This window comes from Pteropus alecto, unplaced genomic scaffold (genome assembly GCF_000325575.1).
Source record: "Pteropus alecto unplaced genomic scaffold, ASM32557v1 scaffold269, whole genome shotgun sequence".
Classification (NCBI taxonomy): domain Eukaryota; kingdom Metazoa; phylum Chordata; class Mammalia; order Chiroptera; family Pteropodidae; genus Pteropus; species Pteropus alecto.
Window position 1 is genome coordinate 3,010,043 of NW_006443566.1, and position 7,908 is coordinate 3,017,950.

Below are 7,908 nucleotides of genomic sequence, written 5' to 3' on the forward strand. Positions count from 1 at the left end.
CTAGATCCCAGTCGATTTTTCCTTGCTGCTGCTCCTTGTTTCCGTCACAACTTTGATTTGGTCGCCAGAGAGATGAACAGAGCCTCTATCATGTACGCCATTTTTTTTCTCCACAATATTATTTAGTCATAAAAAAAAAAAAAGAAATTCTGTAATATGTTACATCATGGATGAACCTTGAGAACCTAAGTGAAATATGCCAGTCACAAAATGACAAGTACTACATAATTTCACTTATGTGGAATAGTCAAAATCATAAAGACAAAGTATAATGGTGGTTCCCACAGAGACTGAGGGGAGAATGAGAAGTCGTTTAATGGGTAGAATTTTGGTTTTATAAGATAAAAAGAATTATGTGGATGGATGGTAGTGATGGTTACACAACAATACGAATGTATTTAATACTCTGAACTGTACATTTAAAAATGTTAAATGGTAAATTCTGTTGTATATTTTACATAAACTTTGGAGTGATAAGAGTATCTTTTGCTATTCATAACAAGCCTCTTTCAACCATACCTTTGTTTATGCAAGGTGACTTAAGATGAGCCCTTAGACATTTTCAAGGAAGGAATTAGCCATGCCAGAAAAGCCATGCACATGATTAGTGGGTTGCGACTTCCAGCCCTGCCCCCTGACCTCCAGGGAGAGCAGTGGGTTTGTAAATTGAGTTCAATCACCAACGACCAATGATGTGATCAATCATGCCTATGTAATGAGGACTCAATGAAAACTTGAGCAATGAGGCTTGGGGAGCTTCTAGGTTGGTGAACATATCAATGCGCTGGGAGAGCAACAGAGCAACGTGCCTGGGGAAATCTCTGCACCCCAGCCCCCAGCCCTAAATCTGTTCCATTTGGCTGTTTCTGAGTTATATCCTTTGTAATAAACTGTTATTTGTAAGTAAAGCACCGTTCTGAGTTCTGTGAGTCATTCTAGTGGATTTCCCAGCATGAGGGGGCAATTGTGGAAAACCCTGAATTCAAAGCCATTTGGGAAGACATGCAGGTAGTCTGAGGACTTCATTTGCAGCTGATGTCTTAAGTGGGGCAGTCACTTAAGTGTGACTGAGCCCTCAACTTTGGGGTCTGTGCTAACTTTGGGTGCTTAGTGTCAGAATTAAATGGAATGATAAGAAACCCATTTGGTTACAAAGATTCAGAGAATTTGTTATTGGAATGACACAGCAATCACCTAACTATTTTAAAGGTAAGGAAATTGGAACAGAGATGTTAAGTGACTTACCCAAGTTAGGGGAACTGCTGGGTTGTTAGCTCAGGCTGCCTGACTCCAGAATCTACGCTTATAAACTGTGACCACAGCCCCCTACCTGAAGTTCCAACCACGAATGAAACACTCCCAATTTTCCATAGACAATTGCATACTTTCATGCTTCTGTGTTTTGGTGATGCTACTCCTCTTATCTGGAACACTCTTCTGTCTTATCTCCATGTACTAACTGATACTCCTTCAAGGTCAAGCGCCAATGCCAGCTCCTGCATCATCTCCCCTTATTCCCTACCGCAGCCATAGGAATACACCTCAAATGTCTACAATGACAGGAACTGACCTCTAGACCATGGCTGCACTCTGAATTTCATTGGTGTACTTGTGCAGAGGCCATATTGCCCACGGGCTGCTCCCGGGCAATGCCCAAGCGTGACAGGAACACTAAGGCAGACCCATTCTTGGAAGGGTCCAGACATCTGCGATGCTGGCATTGGCTGGAGAACCCCAAAGTCCTGGACAAAGCATCCTTGGGCTGTACACACTTGCATCTAACCCTCAATCCCTCTTTTCTGTATTCAGGGTTGGGCTTACATGGTGACTCGATAGCTTTCCCGGATTTCTCAGCTTCCTCTCCCTTTTCTTATAGCTGGTGCCTCCTAACTGAATCCTTGCACATTTAGTCCTGACTTGTAATCTGCTTCCTGAAGAACCCAGATTGCCACATTCCCCTGGGTTGAAATAATGTTCTCCACCTCCTGAGCTTCCATAGCCTCCTATCAGCACCTCTCTCATGACACTTAACAGTCTTTAAGTTCCTCTCAAGGCTCTTAGTCTGAGTCATTTTCTCTTTCTCCGCACTTAGTAGATGGCCAATAAATATTTGTTCACTAAGTAGATGAATAAATAAAGATGTGAGAATAGGAAACACAGTGTAGCAGGGAAACATTTCTCAAAATGTGCTCTCTGAGATGTTAATGAGTGTCGTTTGGGAGAAAAAAATAGAATTCCATCGTCATATAAGTTTAGGAAGTGTTGAGCTGAACGAAACTTAACACAATGGCTTTACTGTATGACTCAGAGCATTTAAGGTGCTGCTTTTGTTTTGTGACTCTCCAGGAAGCCGAGTTCTTAGATGATCATAGATTTGGTATTCTGAGGTACCCAGTTTGGGAAACAGAATTAGGAGGACCGGGTAAAGCTTCCAGGAGGCACAATGCATCTGAGCTGATTCTGAAAGCGTTGCGAGGGTTTAAATAGGCCAGAATAGAAGGGTAAAAAAAAGGGAACATTTCATAAACTACAGAGGGAGGAAGGTATAAGGCACAGTCAAGGAAGAGCACACAGACTGTTTGTCTATAAGGTTCCTATAGGAGCCTGAAGGATGACAGGCCAGGAAGTGGGGTTGAGGAGGAGCTGTATTTCAGACTATGATATTTGGCCTTTCTATGATGCTTGAAGGTTTCTGCAGCAGGAAATGATGGAATAAATGGTGACAAAAGGAATCACTAGTTTTAATTAGAAAGGCATGCTGCATGTGAAATGGTTTGCCAAGAAGAATTCCATATGCTGCAAAACCAAATGAAGCAATTTCAGGTTTTATAACCAAGGCAATTTGTTTGTCACATTACTAAATCCGTGGCCATAATAAGGCTTCTGTCATGCTTAATGTTCTAGTTTGCAATAAGTGTCATGGGAAAGAATCTATTAAAACCCTATTAGGATGAACAAATTATTTTGCATCAACTTCTTTGGAACAGAAGCTGTAAATCACATGTCTATTTCTTGGCTCTTTTTTGGCTCAGATCTGTAGCTCACATATGTGGGGCAGCTGATGTTTGCATCTTTTAAGCAAACCTGAAGCTCGTAACCTTCAAGAGATATTTAGTGCTTGTGGTGTTATCTTCCCACCAGAATGCTAGTTTGTGTCATGATGCTGAAGTGCTGATGCTCGCACGGCACTTCCTCGCCAGATCAAGGTGCAACGTTCCCGTGCATTGCTGCTGAGTCTGCGCTCTTAGGGAAGGCTGGTTTTTGCAGATTTGAAATTTTCCTAATCAGTAACTTCTGCTCAAATGAAACGCAAATACTATTTTGTAAGTTGAAAATATATTAATCTTCAATATCGAATGATGGGAATGTTGAACAAATTTTACTCCAGATCTAACATATTCCCTTGGATTATATCATCCCAAAGAGTCGTTTTAAATTTAAAATATTTTTATTTTAAATTATAAAATTTTGAGTTTTAATTATTTCAAATCAACGTAGGAACAATTTCAAACTCTTCCAAAGACAATATTTGTTGTGGCACTTGCAGTAAGTGAGAGAGAAGAGTTTCTTTGAGGGTATGTTCAGTTTTTAAAATAGATTTTTGCAGTTATGCTTCTCAGGAAACAAATAAGGTTTAAATCTTTCAATTTGTCTTTTGTTTTTCTTTCTAAGTTGAATGCATATCCTTTGTAATTTACAACCTAGGACTCTTTCTCAACAATTATCTAAGTGTACAACCAATCGTACTGTTTCAGACTTGACTACCGGAATCCCTGAATGTATTAACTTGGTCTTTCATTTGGTCACATTGACTCCCTACCCCAGGACCTTTGTTCATGCTGTTCCCTCCATTCAAAATGCTGTTCCTTCTCCTCATCACCTGGTTAACTTCTATTTCTTACTCAGAGAAACCTTTGTTGACTGTCATAATTGAGTCAGCGCTTCTTATATCATCGCTCATAGCCTTTCCCCACTCCTTAGAGCTTAACCACCATTGTGATTTTTTGTGTTTGTATCATCATTTGACAGTAGCCCAATTTCTTCTGGGCCCTGAGCTCCCTGAGTTATGGCGATGGATGGTGAGATAAGGGATCTGGTATATCTTTTCTATTAAATAGTATATAAAATTACATTGAACGTATGTAATTTAAACCCTCTAATATGACTTCAAAGAAGTTTGGTTTGGAATATTCCCAAAGAAAACTGAAAAGAGAACAAGAACTACCCAAACGTGGGAAAGGTTTTGCTGGTTTCTAAAGAACACTGGATCTGCTTTGGTCGGTAGAAATAAATTAGAATGTAAACCTTTCTAATCAGGTAAACATACCTCTAGCACAACTGTTCAAGAAAAAAAAAAAAAAGGTGAAGGAAAATAAGAAGTACAAACGTCTAGTTATAAAATAAATAAGCCAAAGGTTTGTAGTGTTCAGCACAGGGAATGGAGTCAATAATATCGTTGTAATTTTGGTGACAGATGGGTACTAGATTTTTCATGGTGATCACATTGTAAAATATATAAATGTTGAAGCACTGATCATACACCCGAAACTAATATAATATTGGATGCCAACCATACTTTAATACAATTCTTCCAATAGAAATAAAAACTGCGTGATAAAAGAGATGATGCAAATCTATAATAAATTCTGAATTAAGGGATGATTAATTATGACACAATAGTGATATAACAGTAATAAAAAATATTAAGAACACAGCCTTAACAAATGCAGAAAATCTAGCAAAATAAATAAATTTTTGGAAAAATATAGAATTTTGAAAACATGGGAGGTAGGCAGAATGAGTGAAGGTCAAAGGTCAAAAACTACAAACTTCTAGTTATAAATAAATAAGTCTTGGGGTTGTAATGTACAGCATGGTAACTGTAGTTAATAATACTGCATTAGATATTTAAAAGATGTTAAGAGAGTAGATCTTAAAAGTCTTCATCACAAGAAAATAAATTTTTTGTAACTATTTATGGTGACAGACATTAACTAGACTTGTCGTGGTGATCATTTCACAATACATACAAATACTGAATCATTATATCGTACACCCAAAACTAATATAATGTTATATGTCAATTATACCTCAATTAAAAAAAAAAGATTTAAAAAATGGCACAAGAAGAAAGCAAAATGTTACATAGACACATCATTATCAGGTAAATTGAATTAAACATTCCAAAAATACCCAGACCCAAAGAGTATTGCTATAGACAATGTTTGTGTCCCCGCCAAATTCATGTGTTGAAGCTTAATTCCCAGTGTGATGGTATAATGAGGTAAGTAAGGCCTTTGAGAGGTATTTAGGTCATGAATGTCAAGCCCTCACTGAATGGGATTGTACCCTTATAAAAGACACCCCAGACAGCTCTGTCATTCTTTCTGCAATGTGAGGGTACAGCAAGATGGCCTCCTATGATCCAGGAAGCAGATCCTCACCAGACACTGAATCTTCTTGGCACCTTGATCTTGGACTTGCCACCTTCCAGAACCATGAGAAATTTTTGTTGTTTAAGCCACCCAGTATATGGTATTTTTTTATAGCAGCCCAAACTAACTAAGACAGGTATTATGGATGCACTCTACCAAATTTCCAAGGAATAGATAATCCCTCTGGTATGCTTGATTCTAAAATTGGGTAAAGAGAGTACAAGAAAAGTAACAGTTCTTTCCGCTTATGAACCCTAAACAAAACATTAGCTAACTAAGTCTAGTGGGTGTTGATGACGCAGCAACATTAAGAAAAGTTTATCCTGGAAATTCAAGCATGAATAAGCATCAGGAAAGCAGTCACATTAAGGGCTAAGGTAGTGAGGACTAAAGGCAAAAAATTATGTTATTATGATAATAAATGCAGAAAACTACTAGGAAATACTCACCATCTAGTAATGATTTTCATCTTAAAAAAATTTCAGAAAGCTAGGAATATAAAAGTACTTTCTAATTTTGACAAAATCTAAATACCAGAAAATTAGCATACTTAGTCAACAAAAATGTCACACTTAATAGAAAAATCTAAATATTCCCTTAAAGATTGAAAATGTCTACCATCATCATTACTACTTGATATAAGTTTAATATAAATCTTGTCTCACTATGAGACAAGAAAAGGAAATAGAGCTAAAAGAATTCAAAGAGAAGAGATAAAACTGTGTTTATTTGCATATTTGATAATATACATAGAAAACTCAACAGGACCATTAGATGAATCATTACAAGAAATAACAGAGTTCGTCATTATTGCAAGATAAAATATTAACTCACAAAAATTAATATGTTCTTTACCTGTGATAGCCAACTTATGAATAAAATATAAGATAGCATTCATAATAATTACAAAACTATAATGTGCATAAGAATTAATATAATAAATAATATACAAATTAAATATTATTAATTTGTACAAAATAAAATTCAAATAAATGCTGAGATATACGATGTTAGTTGATGGATGACTTAACATTGTAAAGGCAATTATTTTCTAATTAATCTATAAATTGAATACAATTCTTAACAAAATTCCAGCTGGATTGTTTGAGAGGTGGGTTATTTGAGAATTTCAAAGACTATACTATAAAATGATTACCGAAAAATTAAAATGCACAGACGAGAAAGTCAATTTTGAAAAAGAAGAGCAAAGAGCTGGGAAATCCACACTATTGGATATTGACACAATCCAAAACTATAGTAATAAAATTTGATGCTGGTAAGGTACATGCTAATAGACAAAAGAGCAGAAAAGAGAGCTGAGAAACGTAGTTGGTCTTCATTACTTGTGGATTCCATATATGTGAAATTGCCTATTCACTAACATGTATTTGTAACCTCAAAATCAAGATTCAGAGCGCATTAGTGGTTCATCCCGCCTGAAGTCAAACAAGGCAACACTCTGCCTTCTTGTTTCAGCTTTTATATTATAAACAAGCATCATTTTGTGGTCTACTTAGTGCCATGTTCTTCACATTTCTGTGCTTTCCGTTGGTGATTTCAGTGTTTCCAATGGCCCCTGAGCATAGTGCTGAAGTACTATCTAGTTGTGATGTACCTTACAGAAAAAATACATGTGTTAAATAAGCTTCCTTCAGGCATGTTATAATGCTGTTGGCCATGAATTCAATGTTAAGATATCAATGATACAGTGCATCCAGAAAAAGGAAAAGGAAATTTACAAATCTATACCTGAGGCTGCTCAAAGTATCACTTAGAAGGGACGGTGAAGCTACGAGAGAAGTGGGAAAGCAGCTATGTTTGAGGATTCGCGAGATGACGACCCATCAGAAAGGCATAGTGGACAGCACCATCGGGAGACTAAAAGCCAAAGACATTTACAATCACGTTATCCAAGGTCAGGTGCTGGCTGGTGCCGGCTGGCTCACAAGTTTCAAAAGGTGAGACAGCATGAAAGATGTTAAATTTGCAAGAGGGGCAGATTCTGCAGGTCGGAAGGCTGAGAAAGAATTTTAAAAAACCCCTGCTAAGTGTTATACTTAGAAAAAGGGTTCTATGTGAAAGAGTTTTCTAAATGCTGATGAGATTGTTTCGTTTTACAAGGACGTTGGCAAATGAACCTGTAGAACTCAAGTGGCCTCCAAAGCCCTTGACTTTAAATCATCTGAAGACTGAAATTAATTATTTCTGAGAAATACATGTTAAAAAGAAACATGCATAAAACAAGACTGTGTGTTGACTGGCTGATGAAAATGTGGCCAGAGGCTCAAAGTAACTTAACTTCGCATTTCCCCTAAGAACAACGGATTCCTACATACCAATTTTGTGTTAATTTAGGACTACTCACGAATTCAGCAGTAGAAGATAACTTTCATGAATGAGAATCGACTGTGTGTGTGCGCGCGTGCGTGCGTGCGTGTGTGTGTGTGTGTTGTTAAATTGATTAAACAAGGCC